Genomic DNA, 15,131 nt, shown 5'->3' on the forward strand with positions numbered 1-15,131 from the left:
TGAGCGAACGGCTGAGACGCAATTGTATCCCAAAATCTTTCCAAATCCACCGAATTCAAACACTTCGGCTGAGGGTGATTGTACACACCCCTTAACCCATTCACAAATTCATCCGTCTCCACTTCTTCCGGTGTGTAAAACCCAGAGCTACTCCAAACTGAGCCATATTCATTTCATAAAGATTTCTACCCAATGAGAACGATACCGCATCCTTTTCAGCAAAAGTACCCTCTTTGTGACGGAAGGTACAATGAAACTCAATTGTAAGTTCGGTATACTGCGGCCCATCACAATAATCCATTGCCGCTCTCAACCTCGGCCCCAATAATTCTGCCACACGCTCACTCGCTCCCATGCCTTGTAACCACTCCCAATCAATTACACGATGCTCCAATGTCTGAGTTACCACATATTTTTTGAGCTTTACCCTCTCTTCAGTAGCCTCTTCAAAATCCAATACCGGGTGATCGACCAACCTCTCAATTCGGGAATACACCCTCCTATCGTTCCCGCGATACTTGATCTTCCTTTTTCTTGGGTTTGACGACGAACCTTCACCCGACATGTTCTGCAAAACAAGAAAGATTTGACAAGAAAAACAATGCAGACTGTTAGTAATCACAAGCTATTTTTGGTATTTTTAAATTTTTAAATTTTTTTTTCAGAAAATGAAAATAGCCGTATAGCATTTCATTCGCGGCTATTTCGAAAATATGGGTTTCCGTTTACAAAAGCATAAGTTACACATCATTCTACCCGAATGGAGATTGAGTACGGGCAAAATGTTGTGAACTTGTACGTGCATATAAGTAAACCTGACACTAGACTCAAACTACTCTAAAGAAACTACTAGACTCAATGACTCGAACGACCTACGACTCAATGTACACTATCTCCTCCCGGCACTTTAATTGTCCTCAATTAAGCATAAGTGCCAAAATATCCCCACACTTGAGGCGAAACACGTGAGAGTTTGACTTTTTAAACCTTAACGCAACGTTTGTGGCAACAAAATCTGTTTAGAAAACTAATCACATTTGCAAAAATCAGTTCAAAAACCTATTTTTTTAGCAAAAATTCATTAGTGATAGCCAAACAAACCCGTAAAGCTCAAACATGTTGTCTAGTTGGCCAAACATATCCCACACTTCTCAAACAACCTCAAGCGAACCAACCCGAACCATTCGCAGACCCCATTGTATGTAAACATCCCAAACATAACCACCCGCATACCACTAACATGACAAAAAGCTCAAAAATCCCAACTTTAAGAACCTACACAAACCCTAAATCTAAGACATGACTGACCCGACACTACAACAAAGCAATAAAGCTACCTACTAGCAAGAAATCACAGAAAACATACCTTGGATTCGGATTTAGCAAGAAAAATGAAGTCTTGAACTTTTGGTGCACGAATTTGTCCAAAAACGCGAGAATGGAGCACGAATTCGGGTGAAATTGATGGTTAAGATTGTAGGGAATGTGATTGTGGTGATTTAGGAAGAAGAACAGAGTGATTTGGTGAAAAAACGAATGATTTATGGTGATTTTAGTGAATTTTGCGATTAGGGTTTTGGAAAAGGGGAAAGGAAAGTGTTTCAGCTAACAGGTTCAAGTTAAACGCTTTAATTCGGTCCGAGGGGGCCTCGCGTGACGCTAAGGCTCAGGAGGGGGGCCTCGCGTTACGCGGCGGGTCCGATTTTATTTGTTTTTGAACCTATAGGCCTCGCGTGACGTTAAGGCCCTTGGCGTCACGCCAAGGGCCGATTTTCACAGAATGTTTCGTTGAAAAACTTGTTTCATGCCTTAGAAAAATTTTTAAACTTTTCCTAAACCATCCAAAACCCTCAAATTTTTTTTTCTAAGTGTCCAAGACACATACCTGGAACCTCTTTTCTCATGCTCTTTCCGTTCCGTAGCGATGATGAAACCTGCAAAATTCTCAACGACACAAAACAAACACAGAAAAACTACGAAAAATACGAAAAAAATAAGAAATTTACAAACGGTACATACTCTACACACGAAGCTTTTTGCACTCACTGGTCGGTGAAGGTGGGTGGGTCCTCTAGAGGAATTTCTTCCTCTTCGGTGGTATCAATAGGACCTCCCAAGTAATGTTTCAATCTATGACCGTTTACCTTCCATACTCCTTTGTCAACTTCGTCGTATACTTCAACCGTGCCGTATGGAAACACTTCTTTCACCACATACGGTCCACTCCATCTTGATTTCAATTTCACTGCTATCAATTTCAACCTCGAATTGAACAAAAGCACTTTATCACCTACCTTAAACTTTTTCACGCCTCACAACCTCCTATCATGCAACGCCTTAGTTTTTTCCTTGATACTCCAAGATCGTTCATAGGCGACATCCCTCAATGCTTCCAACTCGTGAATTTGGAAGAACCTCCGTCTAGCGGCCTCGGTAAGGTCGAGATTAACGGTTTTCAAAGCCCATAAAGCTCTATGCTCTAACTCTACCGGAAGATGGCACGCTTTGCCATACACAATCATAAAGGGTGTTGTTCCTAACGATGTCTTATAGGCGGTGCGGAAAGCCCACAAAGCGTCGTCAAGCTTTTCCGACCAATCCTTTCTACTTTTTCCTACCGTTTTCTCTAAGATTCTCTTCACCCCTCGGTTAGCATTCTCTACTTGGCCACTAGTTTGCGGGTGGTACGCGGTGGAAAGACGATGAGTGACACCGTAGCGTGCAAGTGCCTTTTCCATGGCGGAATTGCAAAAGTGCGTGCCACGGTCACTTATGATAGCTTTAGGGACTCCGAAACGCGTGAATAACTTTTTGAGGAATCTCACCACCACTCGGGCATCATTGGTGGGCAAGGCTTGAGCTTCGGCCCATTTTGAAACGTAATCAATGGCCACGAGGATGTACCTATTCCCACTTGAAGATGGAAAAGGTCCCATGAAGTCAATGCCCCACACGTCAAAGATTTCCAAGACTTGGATGGGATTTTGGGGCATTTCATCCTTGGATGAGATGTTGCCGGTACGTTGGCAACGATCACATGTCCTAACAAACTCTACGGCATCCTTAACTACCGTTGGCCAATAAAACCCACTATCAAATACCTTTTGTGCCGTCACATTCGCTCTGTGATGGCCTCCCGTTAAACCCTCGTGCACATGTCTAAGGATGTCTAAACCATCCTCCTTTGAAACACATCTCCTACGTACTCGATCTCCCCCATCCTAAATAGGTACGGGTCGTCCCAAATATACTTCCTAGCCTCCCTAAGAAGCTTTTTATTTTGTTGAAAAGACATACCCCTCACAAGATCACCGGTCGCTAAATAATTCGCCAAGTCCGAGAACCATGGCAAACCATCTGCCTCGGCACTAACAAAATCTATGGTTTCGTGGGGAAAAGTGTCTCCTATGGAATCCTCACGCACCTCTTCTCTCTTTGGATCCTCTAAACGTGATAAATGATCGGCGGCCACGTTTTCCGCTCCCTTTTTATCCTTAATTTCTATATCGAACTCGGAGAGCAAAAGAATCCATCTAATGAGACGCGGCTTCGCGTCTTTCTTTTGGAACAGAAATCACTAGGCGACGTGGTCGGTGAACACGGTGGTTTTGGAAAGCACGAGATATGAGCGAAACTTATCAAACGCAAACACTACGGCTAAGAGTTCCTTTTCTGTTGTGGTATAGTTCTCTTGAGCATCGTTTAGAGTTTTGCTCGCGTAGTAGATTGGATGAAAGTGTTTATCGACTCTTTGACCTAGGACCGCACCTACGGCATAATCGCTTGCGTCACACATGAGCTCAAAAGGTAAGCTCCAATTGGGCGAAACAAGTATCGGGGCACTCACGAGTTTTTCTTTCAAGAAGTCGAAAGCCTTGATGCACTCCTCATCGAAGACGAAAGGTACATCCTTCTCTAAAAGTCGGGTCATGGGGCGTGTGATTTTGGAAAAATCCTTTATGAAACGCCTATAAAAGCCCGCATGACCTAGGAAGCTCCTAACGGACTTGACACTAGTAGGTGGAGGCAATCTACTTATGGTATCTATCTTGGCCCTATCCACCTCTATACCCTCTCTCGACACCTTGTGTCCTAAAACTATCCCCTCCGTCACCATAAAGTGACACTTCTCCCAATTTAACATAAGATTTGTCTCTATGCACCTCTTAAGCATCCTATCAAGATTTAAAAGACATTGTTCGAAGGTGGTGCCATAAACCGAGAAGTCATCCATGAAAACCTCCATGGAAGTCTCAAGCATGTCTTGGAATATAGCGACCATGCATCTTTGGAAAGTTGCCGGAGAGTTGCATAACCCGAAAGGCATGCGGCGATACGCATAAGTGCCGTAAGGGCATGTGAACGTTGTTTTATCTTGATCCTCCGGGGCGATGGGGATCTGAAAATAACCCGAAAATCCATCGAGAAAACAATAGAATTGTTGACCCGCTAGACGCTCCAACATTTGGTCAATGAATGGTAAGGGGAAGTGGTCTTTCCGGGTGGCGTCGTTTAACTTTCGATAGTCTATGCACACACGCCAACCGGTAACGGTACGGGAAGGGATTAACTCGTTCTTTTCGTTCATGATCACCGTCATCCCACCCTTCTTTGGGACGACTTGGGTCGGGCTAACCCATGGTGAATCGGAAATAGGGTAGATCACCCCGGCATCTAACAACTTAAGCACTTCTTTCTTAACGACCTCTTGCATGTTCGGATTGAGCCGCCGTTGAGGTTGCACCACCGGCTTATAGTCATCTTCCATGAGTATTCGGTGGGTACAATAGGCGGGGCTTATGCCCTTGATATCCGAAAGACGCCATGCAATGGCCTCCCTATTCACTCTCAACACCTCTAATAACCTACCCTTCTCTCCCTCCTCTAACTTAGACGAAATAATGACGGGAAACTCGGAACCCTCACCTAAGAAAGCGTACTCTAAGTGGGACGGGAGGACTTTGAGTTCTAATGGGGCGGGTTTCTCTATAGGTGTACTCTCACTCTCACTTTTGATCTCACTCAATTCTAGTACTTCGGGGACCCACTCGTTCTCTTCTACCTCTTCACTCTCACTAGCAACCTCCACTACCTTCTCAACTACCTCGTCTATCCTCTTCTCAACTAGGTCGGCTCCACTAATATAGTCAAAGCAATGGTCGACACAAGATAAGAAAGACTCTATGAAATAGACCGAATGACAAGGACTACTAAGATCACCGGAACCACTAGGGTGTTCCATGGAGCGTGCTATCTCGAAAGTGACCCTCTCCTCACCGACTTGAAGTGTGATTTACCTGTCAAAGACATCAATGATGGCCTTGGCGGTACACAAGAATGGCCGTCCTAGAATGATAGGAACCTTTTCGTCGGCTTCCATATCAAGTACGACAAAGTCTACGGGGAAGACGAACTTATCCACTTTGACTAAAAGGTTTTCGATAATGCCACGTGGATACTTAACGGATCTATCGGCTAGAGACAAAGACATGCGTGTAGGGGACAACTCTCCTAGACCCAACCTCTCATACATGGAATATGGCATTAAGTTTATACTCGCTCCTAGATCGGCTAGGGCCCTACACTCGGTATCACTCCCAAACAAGCACGGGATGGTAAAAAGGCCCAGATCCGTCAATTTTTCCGGGACCTTGTTCAACACTACAGCGGAACATCCTCCACTAAGGGGGATGTTAGAAACCTCTCCTAACCTATCCTTGCGTTTTAGAAGGTCTTTTAGGAATTTTGCATATTTCGGCATTGATTGAAGGGCTTCTATAAAAGGAAGGTTGATCCTAAGCTGCTTAAAGATCTCTAAAAATTTCCCATACTCTTTGGAATAAGTTTGATTTTTAAGGCGGGAAGGAAACGGAGCACGGGAAATATCAACATTGGGTGATGGGATAACTTGAACGGGTCTCTTACCTACACTCTTCTCACTTGAACTACCCCCGGTGTGTGCGGTACTTTCTGGGATTAACCTAGGTTGCACTTTACCGGGCGCCTCCATTTCAATCTCCTTATCTACGGGGTCCTCATCTTCTATCTCAACACTCTCGGGTCTCACTACCTCTCCTAAGGTCCTACCACTACGGGTCGAAATTGCCTTCAAAGAGCCAGATGGGTTGGGCTTTGTGTTGCCCGAGAATTGACCGGGAGGTCGTTCTTGCAACTGGCGTGCAATATCCCCTACTTGCCTTTGAAGGTCTAAGAAACTTGAATGATTATTCTTTAGGAGCATAGCATGGTCCTCTAAGGTACGTTGGGTAGCCTGATCCTTAACCAATAATTGGGAAAGAAGGTCCTCTATCCTAGACAAACTACCACCTGACCCCTCACTCTTAGGTTGAACCTCTTGGTTTGACCCCTCACCTCTGAACTGCCCACCTGAACCTAAACTAGCAAATGGACCTGTTTGACCCGACCCCCCACTAGAATAAAAACCTGCCCCCCTGCTTTGATATTGACCTGACGGAAAACCAGGGGGGTTACCTGAGGAGCGATAATTGTTAGCACGCCAATTAGAGTTACTATTGTTGAACGGGTTAGTTGGACCCCTATTTTGACCTGCTATATACTCGACCTGCTCTAGGGTAAGGGTTGGGCAATCTATGGTGTCATGTCCACCTCTACAAACCTCGCATCTATCTACCTTCTTCTTAATTTCTAGCAACTCTTTGGTGATATAGTCAAGCTGAGATATTACCTTTGAGTCTGAAATGACTTGGTTCACTCCTCGAGAAGATGAGGAAGTAATCACAGGATTGGAATTCCTTCCGGTAGCACTATGATCTATATCAGCATGAGCGAAGCTCTCAAAGAGGTCGTTGCAGGCAGCCACAGTTTTCTTTCCCATTAGGTGGCCTCCTGCGGATGTGTCGAATCGGGCCTTGCACTCAGGGGTAAGACCATTATAAAATTTTTCTACTAAGGCCCAATCCGACAGTCCATGTTGGGAACAACGTGAGAGTAAAGTTTGAAACCTCTCCCAAGCTAAGTGATAAGGTTCGTCAGGCTCCATTCTGAAGGAATGGATCTGATCTCGAAGGCGAGAGGCCTTCGCAGGTGGAAAATACTTAGTAAGGAATGCATCTCTAAGTCCAGCCCAAGTAGTGTAAGTACCTGCTGGCTGCGAGTTGAGCCATGTGGCTGCGCGACCAGCAAGCGAAAAGGGGAAGACTTGGAGATAGCGGGCATCAAGATTAACACCTTCGATGCCGAAGGTGCTACACAGACGGGTGAGACGGTTGATATGTGCTGGCGCGTCCTCATCATCACGACCATGAAACTGGCAAGAGTTGTTAATGGCAGTCATGATGTATGAAGGAATTTGCCAAGACTTATCATTGGTGATTTCAGGAAGGGTGATGGGTGAGTTTGCGGTAAAACCCGTGGTGGAACGCTGGTGGACAGTTTGGTTTTCGGCCATTTGGTGAACTGGTGGTGGACTAGGGTGACGGGAGGGTGGTGGGGAATTATGGGGTGATGACTTCGGGGTGAAGTCGTAGTTCGGTGGTTTAGATGGAAGTGTAGAGTCAGAAAGGGCTGAAGATGAAGTTGGGGGTTTTCGAACCTGAGGGATTGGTGTGGAGAAGGAAGACTTGTCAATTGGTGGCTTCACTGGTCCCTGCGAACGCGTGTGGGGCATGAACTGCAAAACCAAGAATAAAACAAGTAAGTCAACTCCAACAAAAGACTCAAAGAAATACGAAAAAGACACTAAAACTACTTGGACTCCTACGACTCACAAACACACAAAAAGCACGTAACGATATCGGTTGAAAACCAACAAAGCAGTTAACGCAATTGCCAAGAATCCCCGGCAACGGCGCCAAAAACTTGATGTGGAAAAAGTAGTTCAACTAAATAAACTAAAGTTACCCTAAATTAAGACTCAAGTAATAAAAATCTAGACTCTCTAACCCGACTAAACTACTCACCGGCAAGTGAACCGGTCGACTCTAGCACAGAAAAGTAAGTCCGGATGTCGAACCCACAAGGACTCTAATGAATTACGTTAACGACTCTATTTAGACTAGACACTGACACGACTAAACAATTGTTGTGTTTAAAGGGGGGTTTTTACTAAAATCCTAAAATTGCAATTAAAATGAAATTAAACTAAATTACGAACGAAGACTAGGGTTTTAATTCAGATAAGATTATGGACTACCTAGACTTGAATCCAGTTTAACTATGAATGGACTTCTAACGGTATTATTGTTGTATGGAGCCGGGATCGTAAAATACTAAACCTTAAGGTATTTCAATGCTAAGACTTCCCGACCCTTCTCAGGAAGAAACCTAGGAAACCCTACAAGGCTGTTGTGAATACCGACTTTTAGACTTCCTCTCAGTCCTCTAACGACTCTAAAAGTGCCCTAACACGACTATCTACCTCTCAGCGCGACAATCTAAGGCAATTCTAGGTTCTGACTTGGTTTACTAGACACAAATGCAATTAGGGAACTAACGTCGACTTCTCTCAAAATCTAATTTAGCTATATATTGCGCCGAGACCTAATAACTAACTCGAGCCTCTCAGTGACAAGTTAAGCAGAATATTTATTTCTAATTGTATTTTAATTACTGTTTCTAAGGCTATCGGCCGATTTACCCAAAGATCACCCGAACCCGCAAGGATGCAAATAATCAACACAGATCTATTATGTGAAAGACATCCACCAAAATCTATGTGAAACAGTAAACAATCCACAATCACAAGTAAATACGCACACGCACCAAATTAGAAAATCTAGAACACTTTACTTTCAAAGATCAATCCATAACCAATTCAATAAAAACCGTTAAAAGATCCAAACATAAATTAAACCATCATCAAATCTAGGTAGTATCTAAGGTTTAGCCAAGAAACATGATGTTCAAAATAGACAAAACAAGTTCAAAACAAGAATTCATCGGAAAGTATCGAAAACACGAAGTTAAAGAACACTGGGAGATAAAACCCGAACAACCTTCACTTTCACGATCCAAGCTTCAACCGATTGATTCCCGCAAGCTAAAGCACTCCAGAATACTCAAAATCACCTCTGAAATTCGTCCTAGGGTTTCTTGATTCGTAATTAGAATTGTGTTAAGTTTCTTGGAAATCAATCTTCAAAACCCTAGCTTGAACAACACTTTTCCCGGAGACCAGGCCCTCGCGTGACGCCAAGGGGGTGTCGCGTCACGCGGCGCCTCCTTGTTTGATTTTTATTATTTTTTATTCCAATTCGAGTTCCAGCTTCTCCGACGTGCGTACGAATCCCGGTTTTCTTCCAAACTGCTCGGTTTTACTCGTTTTTCATCACTTTAAGCTACGGGACCTGAAATCAAAGCTTAACGTCAGCAGTATCGAAGTTCTAACCTAAACTAGACTCTAAACGACTGAAAACTGACCAAAATATACACTATAAACATATGTACTTTTCAGTACATCACCCGTGTATTGTACGGGTTGAATAAATTCAATTTTATATATTAAATAATGAAAAAAGTTACATTTTTTAAGAACCTCATGTGTTATGCGGGTTGAGCACATGTAATTTTATATACCAAACAATAAAAAGTTAAATCTTTATAAACCCTATGTATTATATGGATTGAATAAATCTAATTTTATATACTACATAATAAAAAAAGTTATATTTTTTTTAAAAACCCCGTGTATTTGCATAAATGTAATTTTGTGTAGTAATATCTTAAAAAAAACTAACGGATATACTCGATATACGATGGATGGGGTGATTGCGGTGATGGTTCTTATAAATGTCACGTAAACATAGTGGTTACCGAATTTGAGTTGAGAATTGAACATGGAAATAAAAATATAGAAACAATAAACATTGATTAATATTTTGTTTACCCCTTATAAACATTTTTGAAACAGGTTCTATCCTTAACTAATTTAGTTTAATAAAATAAATAAATCATTTACATTATATTAATTTATATAGAATGGATTAGTTCAAGCGTTATGTGATGTGTTAACCATATGAAAACGCACGTTTTGACATATCCGATTGAACTCTATATATCCTATAGTTGCATTGCGATTGGATCAAAACGTAACGTAAATCGAATTTATATTGTACAATCATAACGTATTATACGCGACCCGACTAACTCGAATTTATATCGTCAAGGCAAAAACTCTTGAGGGGGTCAAAGTGGCATTTACAAAGTTCATAAAAAGTTAAGCGGTTAAAAATTGCATTTCCTGAACTTAAGGGCGAAGAAAGGGTAAAGATAAAATTTGATAAAGTTTTGGGGTAAGAAGGAAACTATAACAAAGTTATAAATATTATAAAATATTATATTATCTCCTATACAAATTGTTTAAATTTATATTAAATTTAATTTTATAATTATTTTTTAATTGATATTAATTATCTATAAAAATAAACGGCTTCAATGAATGACATGTGTCCTTTTATTGGTTTCTTTTATTATGTAGGATAAAATACAAAACAATCTTAACCTACAAAGTGTAGGAAACTGGGTCAAACGAACTCCGATTAACCTCATTCCAGCGGCGTTAGAACCGGCTCGTCGAATCCTATTCAAATATATATAGGGTTTAGCTTTTAGGGTTTAGAGTTTAACTTTTAGGGTTTAGCTTTAGATTTTAGCTTAAGGGCTTAGGTTTAGGGTTTAATTTTAGGGTTTAGCATTAGTATTTAGGGTTTAGCTTTAGAGTTTAGCATTTAGCGTTTAGCCTTAGGGTTTAGCATTTAGGGTTTATAATTTAGATTTTAGGGTTTAGCGTAGAGTTTAGCATAGGGTTTAGCCTTAGGGTTTAGCTTTAGGGTTTTTTAGGATTGAGGGTTTATGTTTAAGGGGTTAGGGTTTCTGGTTAGGTTTCGACGAGCCGGTTCCAACGCCGCTGAAATGAGCTCCATCGGAGTTCGTTTGACCCGATTTCTACACTTCCTAGGTTAAGAACTTTTTATACCGGATCTTTACCCTATATAGTATAGATTTAGTACCATTTGATTGAGAATCATTTAATTTATAGAAAACACTAGGTTATCACCCGTGAATACTCGCGGATCGGAAAATTTCATTTGCATTAATCGAATTGTCATTAAATAAAATAAAAACACATGTTTTCAATGGTTTTTGATGAACACATTTGAGAGAGAGAGAGAGAGAGAGAGAGAGAGAGAGAGTGTGTGAACGAATTCGTGAGTTCTTGATGTTATTGTGAATCTGTGATTGTATGACCTTTATCTCCCTAGTTATCTCTCCTTACATACATCCAAATGGAAACCCTTGATTAGATAATAAGGGTAATTACGTCCATCAAATAACTTATCACGGGTTGTGAACATGTATTAAAAGTTATAAGGTAACAATCAATAGAAACATCAGTTTGCTAAAAACAATTTTAAAATGATATTAAAGGTTTTGATCTATTGCAACCAAAAGCTTTCTTGGCCCCTTGACTATTTTGAAAACAAAAATCTGATCAAATGGAACTCTCCATCTTTCATCAAATCAATCCAACCTAAAAGATTATATCTAAAATAAACAATAAATTATAAATATAAATATGAAATAAATAATAAATAAAACAGATTGTCCTACACTATAAATCAATTGCAAACCTTGTAAAATCAAAAGCTTCTTTTAAGAGCCCAGCCGCCACCGATTTTGATTTTAAGAGTCCGGCCCCCGTCGGGTTTTCATTCAAGCTCCGCCACCGAGTAAAAAGACATCAAAAAATATATGTGTGTGTGTTTGGTGGCAGGGGGAGTACAACTGAGAACCACTAAATATTTATGAACCATTTTGTTCCCCAGTTCATACACTCTTTGTTGAAAAAATAAATTTTATATTGTACACTATGTTTTCACCGATGACTAAAATGATTACTCAATATTTAGGACTTTTGGGCTTATTAGGAGAACCAAATTTAAATTATTAAAGTTCTACAACAAATGACTAACTGAATAAACATAACAGTTTTTTTTTTTTTTTTTTTTTTTTTTTTTTTTTTTGCAGCTCTGTTGCCGTCGCCGACAAATGAAAAAGAACCACATCCAAAAAGCTAACTAAAAAAACATACGGGTCAGCACTCGAATTTAATATCAGATTTTTAGAGACCCGATTAACCCGACCCGATCTACCACCAACCAAACCTGAATGACTGAATAAACATACCAGTTGTCTTTGTAGCTCTGTTGATGTCGCTAGCAAATGAAAAAGTGCTGCATAAGAACATCCAAAAAGCTCTGTTGTCGTCGCTGGCAAATGAAAAAGCACTGCGTAAATCGAATATTCAAATCAATAGAGCATACAGGTTGCTCTGTGTCACAAACTGAACAAATCACCTGCATTAAACATAAATCTCTAGTTCATTGTAACATTTAACATCTTCATAACTTCTGATGAATTGATATTTGATTGTACGAATGTGTATTCAATTTTTCTTCGAATCTGCACAGAACAGAGAAAAAGGAGAGATTGAAGGGTGCTACCTGCACTAAAAACTACCCATCACCCATCCTCGTTTTGACCCGTACTAAAAACTACGCATTTAACCCATCGCCAAGCCCACCCTCATGATGCAAGTAATATTTACCAGCTTGCCTTCTTCATCACAGAATCCAAGCAAAAAGATGCCTTTGTATACTTTTCCATACCCACTCTGCCTAATTTCTCACCTGAAAAGAGGTTGGTTGTACGCGACTTTCAGTAGAAACTATAGTGGTTGATGTAGTGTTCGTTGTCTCGATGGTGTTACATATTCAGACAAATATAGATACAAACGATTAACTAATTCTATAGGTTCATTATCTGAAATGCAAGAAAAAAATTGAAGAAAATATCACATCACATAAAAGTAACGAAGATGATTGATTATAAAAGTAACAAACATATGGTAAACAATCACCTTTTTCAATATGTCATTGACATTTGAAATAGTGAATGATTCCAGAGACTTGTTTGTGAAGTCGGAAATTCAATAACCATATGACTTCCCATGTAAATAATTGGTAGAAGAGCACAAAGGCCAACTTCCCGGCAAAAGCATATATCTTCAAACTGCCAAAAAAAAAACTACTAAATTGGAAACCACATGTTAGATGTTACATATTCCACCATCTCTACCTGCAAGTAAACCGCACTCAGTTAACATAACCTAAAAACCAATACTACATATTCAACACCAAAATCGGAGCACATTTGATTCACCGGACATTTATAATCAGAAAATAAAACCCTATCTATAGCACAAAGTTGAACATTTTGAGAAAATTGACTACGTTAAGGATTGCTAGATTGAAGATGCATATGATAAAAAGCATAAACCATCAAATATCAAGTTGGCCAGATTTAAAAAATGGCAAAATCGAGTTTTCTATATTTAGAATTTCAAGTTTGGCTAAGATCTGTAAAGAATCTGTAAAATTTTTACATCAACCCATTTGCAAAATTTTGATCAGTAAATACACAAACACACACAAAAATAAATCTATATCCATCAATACATTAGGGCTATCTTATCTGCTTGAGAAGCCGATAACCAACCTAACTCATCATCATTAGCGTTCACTTCTGCAATTAAGAATCATAACAATGATGTATCATATAAATCCAAAGTATCGATTAAAAAGATGAATACAATATTAACTTTTTACCTGAAATTGATAGTACATGTGAGTTAGTGAAAGCTGGAATTCAGAGACAATAAAAATTTGGGTTTCACGAAGGTTGAATCAGTCTACAATCTACATACAAGACATCAATATGGATAATTATTGCTACAATATATCCAAATAGCTTATGAATCCCTAAAACATCCATGGTTAAATAACAAAAACAAATACACTAAAGATAGGCTATAACAAACCTTAATAATCAAAACATACCGGTAGCCGCTGACCAATCGTCGACCAAATGTAAACACCAGCTTTCCATCACGAAGAAAAAGTATTACCTGAAATCAATAACCACAATCGAAGCATCAATGACGAAAATCTTCACCATTGTTAGAAACTTTTTTAAACGAATTATTGGATCCCCATTAACAATGGTTGCCAGCACCACAACATATAAGTATATACTTATATGTATATACTTAAAAAATGAATTTACACTTTATGATCTGGTATCAATTCAAACCCTAGTTTTCTTACTCTGTTTCTTGTTTTATCATAATCGATTGCATACAATGATGAATCGGTGAGAACAGATGAAGCAGGTTTGCGATTTTGGGATTTAGGGTTTGAGAGAAGTGAGTTTGTGATTTATGATACGAACCTTGGATGATCAAACCTCAGATTGAACCAGAAATCAAGTTTTGCGATTTATGGAAGATGATTTCCTCATAATCGCCCAGAGGTAATCAGAATCAAGGGGACAACGAAGAAGAAATTAAAAAAACAACGAAAAGATACGCGTACCTTGATCTTTAGACACGAATAGGCTAAGCTTGAAGAATTAATGTTTCCGATGTATCATGGAGAAGGAGCATGTTCTACAATCGGGTTCACACATTGATGGAGGAGCGCAGAGAGATTCAAAAAGAAACCCTAATTGTGTTTGTATTCTGAAGTGTGTAAAGCCATATAAAAATGAATTTATAGTAGATCCAAATTCATAGAACCGACCCGAAAAAGAAGCCGGATCCCGCGTCCAATTTGTGTATTGACAAATTCAGAATTGATTCCCTCCTAAACTCACAATCCACCTTCACCATAAGTTGCCACATCATTAAAAACCTTCAAAATCACATGCCACATGGCCCAAATTCATCTCATTTATATATAGATATAGATATATAAGGTGGTGTGCGTGTCTTTTAATTATGAAAAGAAACACAAGAGTCAAAACCCATATGGTTTAAGATAAATGAAAGGAAAACAGGGATGATTGTATGTTTCGTGATAGTAACAAAACTAATCATAAATGCACTGGCAAATGACAGGATAGAAAAGAGAAAAGAGGAATGTGACAACATAACCTCCAAACTAAGACAATATGATACATATAAACCAAATGAATATAACTACCCTCTAATTTCTATGACCAACTACTTGACTTATTCCCATGCATTAAAGAAACATAACCTATATTGCATGAAAGTAATTAAACATTTGCAACTACTTAAGGGGTAGACTAAA

The sequence above is a fragment of the Helianthus annuus genome, chromosome 14, assembly GCF_002127325.2.
Source record: "Helianthus annuus cultivar XRQ/B chromosome 14, HanXRQr2.0-SUNRISE, whole genome shotgun sequence".
Taxonomy (NCBI): Eukaryota; Viridiplantae; Streptophyta; class Magnoliopsida; order Asterales; family Asteraceae; genus Helianthus; species Helianthus annuus.